Source organism: Corvus brachyrhynchos, unplaced genomic scaffold (assembly GCF_000691975.1).
Source record: "Corvus brachyrhynchos isolate BGI_N302 unplaced genomic scaffold, ASM69197v1 scaffold32, whole genome shotgun sequence".
NCBI lineage: Eukaryota > Metazoa > Chordata > Aves > Passeriformes > Corvidae > Corvus > Corvus brachyrhynchos.
The window spans coordinates 8,584,788-8,601,184 of NW_008237919.1; the positions used below are offsets into that span (position 1 = coordinate 8,584,788).

A 16,397-nucleotide genomic window follows, 5' to 3' on the forward strand; every position below is an offset into this window, starting at 1 on the left:
AGAGAGGGGCTACTTGATATGCTGGAAGGCAGAGCTCTTTCAGAGAGATGAAGGCAGGCTAGAGAAATGTGCTGAAAAGAACTGTGAGAAATTCAGCAAGGAGAAAAGCCAAGTGCTGCCCTACAAAAGGAAGCCCCCCTGCTGCAGCCCACAATGGGAAGGGATAGGCTGGGAAGAAGCTCTGCAGAAACTGCCCTGGTGGGCATGGGCCAGATCTGTGCCCTAGCCAGAGGGACAGCCAGCAGCCACTTGGGCTGTATTAGTAGGCACACAGCCAGCAGATCGAGAGAAGAAATCATCCTCCCTTAATCCTCCACTCAGCACTCATTGGACTTCAGCTGTGTCCAATTCTAGAAGGACATGGACGAACTGGAGGGAGTTCAGCAGAGAGCCCCCACGATGCCTGAGGCTGAAGCACTTGCTCTACAACGAGAGACTGGGCTTGCTTAACCTAAAAAAACTTTGGGGGAATTTAACAGCAGCCTGCCAGTGCCTACAGGGAGGTTGACAAGAAGATGGAGTCAAGATCTTCATGGGATGAGGACAACAGACAATGGATGTAATGTGAAACAAAAGGTTCAGAATGGACTTCATGATAAAAATTTCACCCTTAAGGGCAGTCAGGCAGGGGAGCAGGTTGCTCAGAGAGGCTGTGCAGCCCTTTCCTCTTGGATGTTTTCAAGACAAGACTAGATAAAGCTCTCTACAATTCAGTCTGACTTCAGACCTGACCGTGCTTTGAGCAGGAGCGGACTTTGAGGTACCTTCTCCTGAATTACCCTGTGATCTTATGACCTAAGACTAAGTGATAACCTATCTCTTTCTTATCTTCCTATAGGATGCAGCATATATGCTGGGTAATCAACCAGAAGCAAATAGATTCCATTAGTTTGAAAGCAGAGTGATCTTTACCCATGTTAAAATTAGCATTAATAAATACAACTAAGGTTTTACTGTCAATGTTCAAATACTTCCATTTTGGCATTTTACACATTGCCAAATATTCCTTATGAAGTTTTGCTGTGGTTTTGAAAACAATCATGCAGATAATGGATTACCCCCTTTTCAGCTCCATAGTAAAAATAACTCTCAAAAACATCTGGATATTCCAGAGTTTGAGGATTCATTGACCACAAAGAAACTGATGCCCTTTTCAGCTGACATTAGCTATTTTCTCAGCTAAAAGAAGAGGAAGAATACTCATGAAGATTTGCACTACCAAGGTGTACATCTGTTCTGTTCCAAGATCAGACCAAAACTACTGTTTAATTATTTAGATAAAGATTAGTCACCACAGATTTTTACTTCATTAATCATCTTGGGTATTTCCTTATTATGACATTTATTAGCAACCAAAAACTTCAAGAATTCTTGGAACACGTTAGCATTATATGCCCCACTACACATCTTATATATGAGCAATTAAGAAACTACTTCTACATAAACTGCAGTGAGCTTTATGGCAATCTTCACTAATTCCTGGGGGGAAAAATTCACTCATCCTGGAAACCTCAAATTTATTCTCACTCTCTGGAGCATTCTGACTTTTTAACACATATTAGGCCACAATCACCATCATAATTACAACCTAGAAATAAATTTAACCAGGTAAAAGTTATAATGTTCAACTCAGCATTACAGCACACTTGCTCTGTTACCTTTGCAACCTTGTGTCTAAGCCAACGAACTGAAGATATTTTTCTCTGTTTATTCCCATGAAAAATGAAATGAATAAAACAATGTTTGGACACAAAATATATAAGTACATACATAATCCAATTTGAAGTACTTTTATGTGTACCATATGTATTCCAGGAATACAATTCAAACCTCATCTTTTTCCATTTCTCTCATCCTGGTACACTGTTTAAATGTGAGATCTCTCACACTCCTGAACAGGTGATATGTAGAAGTGAGGTGTTGACGCTTCAAATCAAGTACACAGGACTGCTCTGATGCTCCCTTGAAGAGGTTCCATATGACAAAGTGAATATTTATATTATTTCTCTAAGTCCTTCTTAAGTTGCTAGTGAGGTCCATTAACCTAATCACAGGATCTGAGAGATCTTCTTCTTCAATTCTCTTTTTGCTGAAACTCTCACCTAATCCTTGTCCTCAGTGAAAAAGTATCCAACCTCTCTCCCTCACTCTACCCTGTGCCCTTGAAGCATCCCTGTAACAGTCATTTCAGCAATTCAGAGCACAGGAAAGACACTGCCGTGAAGATGAACAGGGTATGAGGTCAGCTTCTTTTTATGGGCTGCAGAAATCCAATGGAAATACCAGTGGCTCTGTTAAGGCCACTAAATATGAATTTCCATGCTGCATCAGAAAAAGATGGCCTGCTACTGTATTGCATCCTGCACAAAATATCCACAGAATACTTGAAATAAAGCTTACAAATTACTATATCTGACAAACCTTTGCTCTTTACAGAATTAAATAAAAATTTCCAAAATTTTTATCTTTGCATTTTCTGATCTAGGTAGCAAGTTTAAGAGCATAAAAAAAACCAAAACCAAAACAAACTAAACCAAAAACAAGCCCCAGAGGCCTGGTGTAATATCAAGTTCTAACAAGAAAGATCTGAAATACGAAGCTGCCACCATAACCTCTATTTTCTGCTTCCAACTTGGTACAAGGATACAAAGGGAGAAGTTCCATTTGGATGTATTTTTAAAATCTTAACCACAGAGTTCAAAAAAATACAAAGTTTATTTTATTAGTTAATACAAAGTTAGGTTGATTCTAAAATAGAATTACAGAAAAAGACAGAATCCACAGTTACATTGTTTAGAGTTGTTCTGCAGAAGTTTGACTATTTGGTTCAGGTTTCCTCTTACACATGCAAAAGAAAAATGAAACACAGAGCATACCCTTAGAGAGAGGGAAGTGATCTTCATGGTAGAGTGGCACAAAGCTGACAAAAAAATTCTCTTCAAAACTTCAGACATTCTCGGCAGAACCCTTTAATAGAAAGATTTGTTTTTGAAGACTAACAAGGATAAGGTACAGATCATCTGCAGGACATCTCAAAGCACCTAAGGTGGATGCTCTGAACTGCATATCCTCTGGATGTGTGGTCCTTATTGACATAGGAAAAGTCATGAGAGGACTGTGATAGATGTCCAGAGCAAAGGAATACTATGAATTTTTTTTAAGAAAATAATGATTTTTGGATATCTGAAGTAGACAGTAACAAAATGTCCTCTGCTGCACAGACATACTGTCTCACTGTGGTTCTGAGTAACTGATGCACCACTGAATTTTTGCTCCTCTCAAAGAGCATTTTAGAAGCACAACAAATACAGAGGTGTTTCAGTATACAGGAGCTTAGATCTGCCATACCCTGCTCTGTGGAAAGCTCACTCAGACCTAGGTTTACCATTACACAGTGCCTAAAAAAAATGAGCAGCTTTTCTGGGAAACAGGCAGGTAACCAAATCACAAAATCACTAAAGTAACTAAATGCTATTAAGATTATATTTCAGAATAAAGATTTGGTTTCCTCATCTTCTTAGCTACCCTCTATCTCTCCTTTTCCTAGTTTAGCTGAAATTAAAATGGGGTTTCTTGTCCAAGATGATTGCCTCTCATGGAGGAGGAGAGGAACCAAAGAAGAACCAAGACTCTCCTCTGCCGCCTTGCAGGCCTCAGAATTGCTTCATTCTCTTGCACTTGGACATGATATTATGTGTGAGGATTATTTAGTGAGAATTTAGCATCAGGAGAAATATTAAGTGTGCAAACTGCTTATTTCATTCATAGCTGCTCTTTTGCTATTAATACCATACAAAGACTGATCACAGTATTTATGAGAAGACATGAAATTCGGAATGAGAGAGTTCAACACAGCAGTGCATCTCTTCTGCCTGGTTTTGGGGCTTCAGGGTGCAGTGAGGGACACTGTCACCCAGGTTCCTGTTCCTCTGAACCTATAATAAACAAACACCAGCAGAAGCATGTACGTCATGTCAGCTTGGGCTTCCTGAGTCTGCACACAAGCTGAAACCATGACTCAGTGACAGGGACTTTCTCACTGCTCCCTCTGAAGTGTCACACAGGCACAGTCTGTAATACTTTGACAAGCTAATCCAGAGAAAGGGTGTCAAAACAACACCAAAGGTGTGCAAAATGGGAGTCTTAGCACAGAGGAAAGCAAGCAAAAGGCACGAAGACTGGCAAGATGCAGAGAGTCCAAGTGACAATACATACAAACAAATTTAGGGACAAATGCATTATTGTCCCCATGACCTCCACATGAGTCCCCCTGACATTACAGAGAACTGTGGAGGTTGGTCTCAGCCTGTACTCCATCTGACAGGCTATCAAATAAATGCAGTATCTCACCTTCTCCTCTTCATGAATTTGCCACGCCAGATCAAAGAAGTGGGAATCTGGGACCAGTGCAGTACTGATGCAGCTGGCAGAGTTGTTTATTTGAGAGGCTAAATTCAACCTTCGCTTGGTCGAATAACTTAATTGTGCTTACTGGGAGTCTGCTTTTTAAAAGGTTCAATTCTTTCTGCTGCCAAGAATCAGAGTTTGCTTTCAGCATGAAATTATCTCAGGGGAAGGCTTTTCTGAGCCAAACCAGTCCAAAAGTATTCTTAATTGCTTTCCATGCTCTTGTGAAACATGAGATTATGCAGCAAATCCACATTCTAAACCAGAAAAATTAAGGAGAGAGAAAGGTGAAAAAACAACCTGACAGAAGAAAATAATAATCTTAACCACATACCCTAAATAACAAAATGCAACTTCAGACATTTAGAGTTTTTAACAATTATTGTGCCCCGCATGGAAAACTACAATCAGGTTACATTAACAATGGCACATAGACTATGCAGACCTATTTAAATAAGAATTTCAAATAGAACACTATTTGAAAACTCTTTGACTGGATACAGATGCATATTATATTTTATTTGTAAATTGTCCCATAAATTCAACTGAACTTATAAGATAGAGAGAGCCATTTGAAGGGTAAATAAATTTTCCTTTGTCTTGATTTGCTTTTACTAATACATCAGAAGTTTCAGGAAAGAAGAGATTATCTTTCATGCTAGAATAGCAATGCTGACACAACAATATCCAAACGATCATTGAAAAACATTCGTCTACAGATAGTTTTCATCTATTGTACTGAACTACAAACATATTCCTTCAGGGTTTGGTGGCAATGCCTCAATATGAAGGTAGACAAAAGGAGCAGTGGAATACAGCTTCTGTAATCAACAGCTTTATGCTCTTCAAAATGTCTAGGATTATGTCAGGGAAATTCAGAGAATTTCTCAAGTTTAGATAACAAGGAACTAGAAAGCTTTGCAGACAGATTAGTTAGAAACAGAATGTCTATAAGTCTTATGAACGATTTAATACAGATATGGGTGCAGATGGGTCAAATAGATATCAGTCTAAATCATACAGGATGTGACAAGTTTTGTCTCTTCAGTGATCCTTCTGTCAGCTTGAATAATTTGCAGAGGAATATATCTGGTTTCCCCCCTCATCTACAGAAGCATCTCATTCTGTCATTCTGTAAAAGTAAGTATCCAAGCGGAAGCCTTTTCTAAATCTATTCACAAACACACTCATGAGTATGTCTGAAAATAATTGTACAGGAAGCTCTAAGCATTGAGGTGACTTAAATACTTACTTTAAAAAAAGGTATAATTTATAAATGTTCCCTGATCTTTCTCTCTGTAAACAGAATACAAGAAGAGCAATCCATAATTAGTGGCAGCTCAGCTTAATGTCAGGGGATGTCAATATACTAAGAAAATTAGGAGTCTGACATAAAATCTTTCAGGCTCGAAGCAATCTTAGGTGAGACACTTGCTAAAACAGGCAGATGACAGGAACATGCAACACAGGTTGGCCAATGCACACCATATGAAATACTCCCGCCTACAGCCATGTTTAAAATTAGCATGCCACTCACCAGAAATAATAACAGTTTTTCAGTACATCATGCCATTTCACATTAAGTTGGAATGAGTTGGGCTGAAGCAATGCACATAGAAAAGTAAAAGATCTGTAGTCTCTCCACTATTCTGTATAAAATATACAGTATCTACAGGTCTCATAAGCGTCCATGGTAAGGTGTGTCTGCTTGGAAGCAATTTAGAGATATTTGACCAAGTCCTCAATTGAAAAGCAGATTTTATTAGATTCAATCTCATTAAATAACTTAATATTAAATTTCTTCTAGATTAGACATACATTCTCAGAAGCTGGATATTTTTCAAATTCAGATGATGCAGTACCCTATAAGTAAGTTAGACATCTATCATCTATCAGCATTGAGCCTGTTCAATAAGCATTTGGACAATGCCCTCAGGCACATGGTGTGATTCTTGGGGTGTCCTGCACAAACCCAGGAGTTGGACTTGATGATCCTGATGGGTCCCTTCCAACTCAACATGGTCTGTGAGGCCTTAGATGCAGTCTGAAATATTAAGGAAAATGCACTACACAAAATCTGTTTAGCACCTCTTAAATGATTTAACAAATAATTCTTCTCCAGTGGTGCTGCTTCTAATGGAATCATAGATACAATTGATTACAGACAAAAATATTACTATATAAAATTATTTTTCATAACATTTGCAGAACACTCCTTAATCCAAAACAATTATAAGAAAAATCTAGATTCTACAAAGTGACTTGATTTGGTAAATCTGGCTTATTTGAATTAGGGATACTTTTAACAGAACTCTGTGTATCAGGGATGAACTATTCACATTGCTCTTACTGTATGAGAAACTTAAAATAATTTAGAAGGTAAGATGATTGATTGATCGATTGATCGATCATAGGCGTGCAGCATGGTACAGTGTCATGACATATATTTACTTTTAATAACTGTTGAATGGGACATTGATGGAAATGTTGTACTGTGCACTGTAAGGTACTACATATCACAAAGCCCATCTGCAAAGTGAATGAAAAGGAACAAGGAAAGAAGTTCCCCAAACCTCTCTTTTTCACCCCTCAATACTTTGGGAAGAGAACTCATTTAGAAAGTAACACCAGGATATATATGCTAGATCCCAAGTAACTGCATCATGACCAACCAGTACAAAAAAAGAATGACAGGATTTTCACATATGTGGAAAAAGGAACCCATTGTATTTGCTTAAATTAGTATAAAAAGTTCAGACCCCACATAAGTTACCTTCAGCAGATCTGTACAAACATTGGAGTTTGTAGCTGAGGCAATAAAGAAGGGAAAAAATAGAATAAAACAAAAAAAGGTTTCTCTTCAGCAAAGAAGAATTACAAAAATTCTCTTTAAACTTTTAAGTTTTGCCTGACTCAAAAGGGCATTTTTTATGGTTTTGGTGTCACACTTTTCAATCATTTTAGAATCCAGGTCACTTCAAAAAAAAAAAATCATTTAAAAAAAAAAAGTCATTTCAAAGCAAAATTGAAGTAATTTCATTTCTATAACATTAGAACATTGTATAGGCTTGAATACATGTATGTTTCCCCTAAAACCTAAGAACATTTTTATGTTTTCAAAAAACCCTTTTATTCCCAACCAAATCTGTTTCCCAGACTGCAACCCATTTCACATTTCAGCCTCTCCTTACCACATCACTGAACCTGTACATCAAGTAAAAATGTATCTCAGAATATGTAAAATAAAAAGGTAACACTGTGTAAATTAAAATCTCCAAATGTCGATTCTACATTATATCATACTGTTGTTCACTGATCTTTTCCATCATTCCCTTTTCAAAGGACTGTGTGTAAAGGCTGTAGAAGAGGTGATGTTAACATTATACTCAGTGGTATTTTTCTCTTCTGCAATAATTATACAGAGAGAAAGTCAAAACAAGTGTAATGACTCATAAAAGATTAGCAAAATGCTCACATGTAAGTAGAACTCTTGTGATGACATCTATAGAGGAACATCATTGGTAATCTTACATTTGACAAACCAAAACCATGAGAAAAGGTATTAGAAGACTGGACAAAACTCTCAGCCTAATGTAGCTCTGAAGGGAACTCACGATTGGCAGATTGAGATGGGAAAAAGTTGTTCCACTCCAGTAAGATCATCATGGTATGCATAAATAAAAAATGCATATAGGTACACCTTCATGCTCTGGTCACTCTTGAGGTATTGATTTTCAAAGTCCCTTGGAAGATTTCCTTAAGAGCTGCATAGCTAAATCCCAGAGACAGCAATAAAAATCTCAAGTATCCATTCAAAGTATTTAAAGACTGCTTACTTTTGAGTCTCATTAGGTATGATGAAATCTCAGACCTGTACTCAGATAAACTATATGCAAAGCAAAAGTAAGAGCTTTTCACACAATGAAAAAAAAAGAACAAAACTTAATCCAAAGTTTAAAACCCCACTCACTAAGAGTAAGCATTTTGAAAAGTTTGTGCCATCCATGTTTGACTGAGCAGAACAGAAGCTTAAACGTAAGCTTGTGAGGCCTTTTTGGGTACTGATAACCTTTTATTAACCTAAACTTTCTGTTAAAAATTGGTTTCTTCCCTGTATTTTCAAGTGGGACTGCTGCCTGGAGTGGGAGATTTTCCCACCATTGTCACTGATACTTCTTAATTTCAGTTTGTTTTCATCTCAGTAACAGAACCACAAAAAATAGATCAAAGCAAAGTCTTGAAAAATTGTAAATAACATTAATTACATTTACAGTTAAGAAACAGCAAGGTTTTGTCAGTCTAAATGAGCATCTTAAATCGTGTTTAAAATTCAGCGTTTTATAGAAATGTTTGTTCTGATATTTTAAAAATAATTCAAAATTAACTTCTAGTAGGAGAGAAAATCATCAACTGCAACACCAGTACAGAGGTGGTTTTATCCTCCCTGGTGTTAAGGTGATATGTGGCTTCCATATCATGCCTCACATTCCCACTTAATCAGAGAAACAAGACATCTTTTGAAAACATTTTCCCAAGTAGCAAGTTTACAGCTCCTCTAATAAGAGTTCCTACAGAATTCACATATTTTCTGAGGACTTTTACTTTACTTTGTGATCCAGAGAAAGCAGACAAAAGAGAGTCTTTCCCCTTACCAGAAGGCAATTTACTCTTCACAGGTGTATCACTCTGGAAATCCAGTCTGCCTGCTCATGAGAACAGTTGTACAGGACAAGACTGAAAGTACATCTCCTCCCATAAATAGTTTCTAACAGGCAGCAGCAGCAGGAGCCTTGTAAGAAGTTTATACACTGCTTGTAAGAGGATAAACATGCAGTGATCATTTCCCCGTGCTCACAACTTCTAGCAATTTGCATCTCATTTAATTCCTGAGGCAGAAAGGGCATTTTTTATTTTTCATAAGAACTTGGTGGAATTTTCTTCATGGAAGTGACCATTTCTGAGTCAAGTACACTTTTAGAGCCCACAACAATCTGCAGCATGCAGTTCTGCACCTCAACCACAAACCATACTAAGAACACCCTCTGCCTCTCTACAAGGCCCATCGTTGTTCTCCTCTTTCTTCTCCATCCATACATACTTTGGCATTTCTTTCACACTCTTCCATCACTCTGTCCAACCCAGGGAATTTCAAAATTTCCTGATCCCTAGCTGATTACTCCTGCATGGAAGACAGCTGATCTGCTACAAAGCTTGAACTCTCCAAACATTATGAATTACATATGCCACTTGCCTGTCATATCCATCTTGAGATCAAGAAAATTTCAGGGCTCTTCCCATCTTTGTAATTAATATTCTTGTCCTCTAGTGTTGTTATGTGAGGAAACCATAGGTCACAGTACCACCTTATTTGGGTTGAATACTTACAATCTGGTGCACCTGTCCTCTTACTGTTTTCCTAGATAGTTAAGATGCAAGATCAGATAAACAAAGATCAACAGCACCACCTTGAATCAAAATCTGTTATCAATTACACTCTAAAAAGCCTAAAGAATTCCGGAAGCATGTTGTAATATATTCCCTTCAACCCACACTGCTAAGCATATGAGACAAACACCTAGGAGTCGTGACATTTTTTTCAATTATTGGACTTTGAGTGAGATCCCCAGCTAAGAGAACATGCTCTGCCAAGTGCCTGAAGAAAACCATAACCTCCATAGGGCATCACCTTGGAAGGTACAGGATCTGTTGAGAGCCTGAAGGAATAATTAACTAGAGATGGTCATAACACTGCAGACAGATGGCAAGGAACTAGCCAGGGAATGTAGAAGTTCTCCTACAATGCCTTTTTGACAATTTTATGCAGCCTGCCATTCCAGAATAATCACATACACTGAACCCAAAACTAAGTACTTTCCACAATCAAAAGGCCACCTTTGTCACCATACCTGTTCTTTCAAAAAGCTCAGGTTGAATTCCAAAACAGATTTCTGACTTTAGAGGAAAACTTAAAGGAAAAGGTTTCTATTCAGTTCCCCATCAGAGTAATGACATATTCCAAAAGCATGAAAATGATGTAGCGTTGATACTCTCTGGTAGTGGTTATTTTTTTTTTTCCACTTTCAACCTTCATTGGGAATCTCAGTCAATTTATATCACAGAAGAATCCGTCTCCTACCTACAATGGGCAATTTGTCTTTTTCTGTTTGAAAAATACTTTCAAGAATGTGTCCCTACACAGGGGAAACAAGATTGCATTAGAAGCCCTGAGTATAGGTAACTCCTTCACCCAGACATCTTCTGGTATACACTGGATGAGATACTCAAAATACCCATCAAAACCATATGCTCATCCAAAAAAACCAATTAAGTTTACTGTCCATTTACAAAGACTTTTTTTGTCAGAATAATGCAAGTACTCAGAGAAAGACTGCCACACGAAGTTTTGTCAAGATCCTTGCTAACTTTAAAAATCTTAAGCAAAATTTTTAGTTGAAAATAAAAACAGGTATAAACAAAATTGGCCCAGCTTTGTATTTGTACAAAGATCTCAAAGTCTTGTCACTTCTGCAAGCAGAACATTTAGAAAGAATTTTATGGAGGTTTGGAACCCTGAGTATTCAAACATAGGCCTGAGGTCTTTTAGAACATCACAAGTTTCCAGAAAACAGTTTTAAAATCTGAGCTGCAAAAAGTACAAAGTTCTGCAGAGATGACTGTCTTCCCTGAGACATGACAGGGTGTTTCCCAGCCTTTTTTGGAGGCTAAACAGCCATGTGTATTTCTGCTCACTCACAGACACAAGCCACTGTCCTAAAAGAAGACTCAGCACCTGGTTTGGTGCAAATTGAGCCCATCTTCTTCTAAAGCAGCAAGAATTCTCATGCAATAACAAGCGTAGCAAGTATATATATTCTCAAATGTTTTTACCAAAGCTGGTAGAGATAAAGACATCATTTGCTGCACCCCTTTGACAATGTTATTATTTGACTTCTCAGCATGTCTTGTGGGTGATGAGATCTCCCAAACCTGAGTTCAGTCCCCCTTACACATTGAACAAGCATTATCTTTCTCACATCTATAATCTTGTTATAAACTGTGTGAAAACTTCCATGAAGTTATGCTGCTGGAAAGCAGCCTAACTTATCTGCAGTTTCCAGGAGAAAACCTTCTTGTGTAATGCACCAGGACAGATCCTGGTTCAAAAATAAAAGGCTACAATGTCTTACGTAAATCTGGGGGTTGAGTGAAGAAAGGGCAGCGATCTGGAGGTCATAAATATTCTGGCTATGCTCACTCCATATGCTCTCAAGTTCAACTATAAATAGCCTTCAAATAGCTACACACTTCAAGAAAGTTGAGTAACTCAGCTTTCACTTTGTAATGTGAGGGTAAAAGTCTAATAAAGCCACAGAAGGGCAGAGGAAAAGAGCTGCTGAAGCCATGTAGACATCTGCTGAAAGGGTCCTAGCTGTGAATTTCCATAGAGAGAACCAGCTGGCTTTAACACAGACAAAGAAATGAGAAAGTACAAGGCCAGCCAGAACAAGGTCAGCTCTGTGTGGGGAGCAAGCAAAGCAGGTAACACTGACATGAGTAGTCTATAAGAGGCAGAAAGGAACAGCCACATACACCTCTGCCTCCACACATCTAATTCGCACCAAATTCTACAGCCAGTTATGACTTTAGACTATTTTCTTTTTACATATCAATACAAGTTTTACATATTTATATGTTTGGGATCAAAAGTACTGAAAACAGAAGCTGGGTCATCTGCCACCCCTTTCTGGCCAATTTATTAGTAAACTTTATTGTCTTTGAAATACATTTTCAAGCAAAAACTACTGATGTGCTCGACCCTACCTGTAGCCTGCTGGTTCCCTCTTTTGAAAATTTTTGTGTTCCTTCCAGCTGCTGGCACTGCCTACACAAACTATTATTCCTGGGCATCCCAGGTAGCAGCAGCTGAATTTGGACACAACCACCAGACCTTACTGTGCCAGAGTTGCTTCTATCATACGGCCCTTGGAACAGCTCTCACTGAGTTCTCAATGTGGCAATGAAAAGGACTTTGTCATCTGTTTGGATTCATGCACAAGTGCCATCCATCACTTCAGAAATTGCTCTTCCCACACCCTAAAATTACAATTTTGGATAGAGACGGAATTGTAAATAAATATCCCAAGAACACTCAAAAGAGAAGCTGACTCTTTTCCCCTTCCATGACATCAAGGCAGGTGAGCCACAGCAGTAAGCAGGAAAAGAATCTAATCAACATTAGCTTCTTCTTGGTCATTCATACTAGCATGCTACTTGTCTTTCGACAGTTACATCTAAAAGTCCTCAAAACACCCAAACAAAACAAAAAAAAACAAAAAAAAAAAAAAAAAACAAAAAAAAAAAAAAAAAAAAAACCAACACCCCACATTATATCTTAGTTCTTCTTCAAGGACATTACCAAAAAATCTCAATTTCAATAAACTCTTAGTAATCACAGCCCATTTATTTTGAAAATAAAACTTTTTTAAAATGAACAGTCTTCTCTTCCAAGCAATCAAAGAAAAGCAGATTATGAAATCTAGTATTTGATCCATTTTGCACAGGCATGGTTCAGAAAACATTTATGCTTAGGCCACAGATCCATACATACACCACTTCCTCTCAGAAGTCTCTAGATGAGGCAAGCTCATTGATCTAAGATTTTGTGGATTTGAAGTTTTTGAAGGGCAGCCAAAACTTTCACATCATTTTTCTGCTCTTTCCAGAACTTGAGGTCTCGCTTCATTTTCCTAAAACATTTAGACGTATTTACATTGTAAACAACATTATGCTGAGAAGTATGAAGTGGGAAAGGTCAAAAAAAGAAAGGCATCTTTAACATTTTGTTTTGTATTTCAAGTTAACCATTGAGGGCAGATTTTATTCTAAAAATAACTCTTGAGGTCTGTACTGAAAAACAATGTGGGTTCACTTTGTTTGTTTGTATGTTTTTTTAAATGTTGTCACGTTCCTCTATCTGGCACTATTTGAAGATGCACAACTTCAATTGCTTGGCCCCTATGTTTACTGTAAAACACTTTCAGATAATACGGGGATGACCTTTCTCCACAGAACTGCCATCTCATGAACACTGTCTCTCCCTAAGGCCTTTGAAGGTCACACCCTAACTGAATCTAATTGACTGCTAAAGATCCTGAAAGCACTTACTCAGCTTCAGACAGAGCACAAGAGCTGCACACTGCTGAACTACTCATCAGTGTTAGATGTTTACTAAGAATTCAAAGTCTTTTTCCAAGAGTCAGCTACCCCAAGCAGCTTCCAAATGGGGGATGTTGTCTCCCATGTTTTTCTTCAACCTTAATTAGTACCATGTCAGAGAACACATTCCATACCCAACTTCTCTGTTTCTGGAGAAATTTCAGTCCTCCAAACTGAAGGGTTGAAAACCAGTACCTTCAGTCCAGACCTAAAAAAAATACAAAGCCTGATTTGTAAATCATCTGCCTACAAGATGAGGGGTTCCAATTTGCATAAGTCATCACAGGCACTCAGTAATGCTCTAGTGCACCTGGTACGAGACGCACGGTATATATCCCCAACAGAGGACAGTAAATTTCCAATATACAGAGTCATCAACAATACAGCAATCTCATGAGATCAAACAGAATGTGCAAAAGGTAAGATTCATAAAAGGACATACTTTTCCTTTAAAATTCAAACACATCAATACAAAATGTCCAGGTCACCATAGATAACTGCATGGCTATGCAAGCTCTCATTTTCCATAACTTTGAAAATTGCTCTCCAAATTATGATGTCAAAATACAGCATTTTCAATAATTACAAGCAACGTCACAAAAGCATTCCTCTGTAGAATTTTAAAAAATTCAACTTATATGATGGATCAAAATCTGTTAGTCCTGAACCACAGAAAAATCCGAAAAGTTTGATGACCTGGTTCCAGGACTGGGCAAAGTTTTGCTATATTCAGGAAGGAGCATGGCTAGGACACAGAGATTACTTTATATCACCTCACATCATTTTTGGGAGGGAGCAGGAGGAAGGGTCAGGGAAGTGCTCCCTTCAGGGTTGGCACAGCTTGGAAAAGGGAGTGGCCAGGTATTGCCTATTGTCAGGGGGTTTCTGTGTGAATCATTTATTTCTTGTACCCTCTGTCATTAGTACTGTTACTGCTGCTGTTAGTTTTCTTATCTCACTGCTGTTTCCAGTAAATGTTGTTATCTCAGCCTTTTGTGCCTCCAATTCTCCTCTCCATCGCACCACAGGAGAATGAAGTGAATGAGCAGCACACAGTTTGGAGAGTCCCAGTGGGAGCACTAAATTGGGGAGTACCACTCCGAAACCAAGATATTTGGTCAGCTGTTTTTTTCTGTTCGCAAACCAAGTTTAGATGTATTTACGGACCAACAAAAAATACCTGCAGAAAACTCAGATATGGTCCTTGGGGTAACATGCATGTATCCTGATAGCTTTGTCTCCCATGAGCAGGAAAAGTGATTCAGACTCTGTTTGGACTAGTTAAGGTGAATATTGCTTCAAGGTTGTTTCACTAAGGATTGAAACAGTGAATGTCACAACTCAAAATGCATTGAATTTCAGTCCTTGCACTTAAGAGCCACATCTTTTTATCTCAAGGCTGTAACAGCTCTCTCAAGCATCGGAAGTCCACAGTGATTCTAACCTTGTAGCTGACACAACAGCATCCCCTGTCTAACTAAGCTTTCTAACTAAAGCACAAAGGCAAAGGACCTTCTTGTCACCTGTACTGCATAACAGCTACAGTCACTGAACTAAATAAGCTGAACTAGAAATGCCAACCCATCCTATGTGCAGTGAGGATGCAGTTCCTACAACAATTTGTTTAGTGGTCGAGACCTAAAAATGTCTTACACCACATTTGGCTAGAAGCCAAAAATTTCAATTAAATGAAATGGGAAAAAAAGAAATTCAACACGCTACTTGCAATCAGCAAACTTCTCTCTCAGGAATGTTTCACACAAGTTTTTGGAGAAAATACCCACTGCAGGTATCATTACAGCAAAGATGCACAAAAACATTATTTAGGCAAAGATTGTTTGAAGATGGGGATTAGTTTGTCTGAGTAGACTACTTGAGCACAAACCTTACTAATGTCCATCTCCTTTTCCCAGGACTTCATGACAGCCTTTTAAGCAAGCTGTACCTCCAGAAAATTTTCAAAACTTTGGCCTGCTTAGTGTAGAGAAGTTTCATACAGATTTGAGAGAGGACTCTTCTGGGCAGATAGATTAGCAAGTAGTTTAAATTTGATTTAACTAGGGAACTTGATTAAAATACAGTGTTGTTTTTTCAGCATATGGGCTGAATTGTATGCACACAATCTTTTTACATGCACAAATGACAGTAAGTTATGCAGGCTGTCTCACAATTTGCACATGCAATCTTAATTTGTGCTCACAGAAAGTTCCCACTTGTAGTTGCAGAACCGCAAATTATAACTGAGGTCAATGGAAGCTCTAAGAACTTCATATCCCTAACATAAAGTACCATGGGCAGGCATCAGCTGAAAATGCTGGACCTGCTGTCCAAAAAATGTTTTCACTGGGGATGATTTGGTTTATTGGCTCTGAGAAAGACATCTGCATTACCCAAAATAAAATCTGCTGTCTCTTCATGTTGAAGTTTCATTCCCATGAACACTAAGCAGTGCTGCTAAGGTAGCCCAGAAGATCAGATGGACACTACAAAAAAAAAACAAGTGAGCTCCCCAGAAAGCAGACTTCCTGGTCTACATTTAGAGTGAAAGTAGGATGAAAGTCAAGATTTTAGTGAGAGTTTTTCCGATGCTCTCTTCTGTGCTGCTATGAAAAGGATATAAAATTCTATGTAGAATTAAGTAACGGTAGCAAAATTTCTTTTGGGAAATGATGCTGATGTACTCATTTGGGGAGGCTTGTGAGGAAATGAAAGGTGAAGAAACTCAGAAGAACTTGAAAAGTTCTGTAAGCTCCCTCATTTTTTTATTCTAGAAA

General features: G+C 38.2%; 1 protein-coding gene across 7 annotated transcripts in view; it reads right to left on the reverse strand.

Moving 5' to 3' along the window:
* Window positions 1–13,780, reverse strand: part of FAM19A2 (family with sequence similarity 19 member A2, C-C motif chemokine like) — a 165,417-nt gene extending 151,637 nt beyond the window's left edge. For 4 of the 7 annotated variants that reach the window (XR_001861686.1, XR_001861684.1, XR_001861685.1 and 1 more), the window contains exon 1: window positions 13,758–13,780. The gene's annotated coding sequence lies outside the window, so the exon portion shown is untranslated. The remainder of the gene's footprint in view (window positions 1–13,757) is intronic. The other 3 variants (XR_001861688.1, XM_017733175.1, XM_008632779.2) reach the window with 1 other exon arrangement.
* Window positions 13,781–16,397: the final 2,617 nt, after the last annotated feature.